The sequence below is a fragment of the Vicugna pacos genome, unplaced genomic scaffold (assembly GCF_048564905.1).
Source record: "Vicugna pacos unplaced genomic scaffold, VicPac4 scaffold_21, whole genome shotgun sequence".
In the NCBI taxonomy this organism is placed as follows: domain Eukaryota; kingdom Metazoa; phylum Chordata; class Mammalia; order Artiodactyla; family Camelidae; genus Vicugna; species Vicugna pacos.
In genome coordinates, this window is record NW_027328742.1 from 20,996,423 (window position 1) to 20,997,538 (window position 1,116).

A 1,116-nucleotide genomic window follows, 5' to 3' on the forward strand; every position below is an offset into this window, starting at 1 on the left:
CTAGAAGAATTTCTTCCCCATCACTTTTAGAGCTTCTTTTACCTCCTTATTTCTCAGACTTTAGATCATGGGGTTCAACATGGGAATCACTATGCCATAAAATACAGAGGCCACTTTCATGTTCTCCTGGGAATTATTAGAATGAGGCTATAAGTACATGTAAGAGAGGGTCCCACAGAAAATGGTGACTGTCTCATTTGGGAGGAACACGTGGAGGCTTTTTTCCTCCCTGCAGTGGAAGACATCTTGAGGATGGCAGCCAGGATATATGTGTAGGAACAGATGATGACTGACACGGTGAACACCAAGTTAAATCCCACAAAGACTACAAGTAGCATGATGTTGATGTCAATGTTGGAGCATGAGAGGGTGAGGATTGGAGGAACGTCACGTAAGAAGTGATTGATGGTGTTGCCCTTTCAGAAGAACACTGAAATGTAAACCCTGTGTGCACAGAAGCATTTATAGTGCCCATGACATATGAACCAGCTACCAACTGGATGCAGACTCTCTGGGACATGACTATGGGATAGCGAAGTGGGTTATAGATGGCCACATAATGGCCCACTGCCATAGCCACCAGGAGGTAGCAGTCAGTGGTCACAAATGTTGCATAAACCAATAATTGCATGACACAGCCCTTGAATGATATTGATTTGTTTTCTACTATGAAGTTTTGCATTTTCTTGGGAGTGATAGCAGAACTGTAACAGATATCAACAAAAACCAAATGTTGTAGGAAAAAGTACATGGGTGTCTGAAGTCTGGACTTCACATAGATGACCAAAAATAAAGTTAAGGGGACATACTGAAACTTGTGTTGGGGACCAAATCCCTGAAGAAAGAATTCAGTCACTCCAGTGCTATTTCCTTGTGTCATGACTATCAAAACCCTAAAAAGGACCAAGAGGAGGACCAAGAAAAGAAAGGAAATCTTCTTAAACATGAAAGGTTATATTCCAGTGACCATTTTTTGACAGATTTTCATGACAAACACTCACAACAGGGTTTATTTCTTTCCAATTTTTTTTCTATTTTCTTGCTAAAAACCCACCACAAAAACAGTGATATGTGAGCCATGGATTCATCTCCAAAATAAGTAAGATTTCATAGAAG

General features: G+C 40.5%; 1 pseudogene; it reads right to left on the reverse strand.

The window, feature by feature from the left end:
• LOC140694544 (olfactory receptor 5AK2-like) lies at positions 1–880 on the reverse strand (annotated as a pseudogene).
• Positions 881–1,116: the final 236 nt, after the last annotated feature.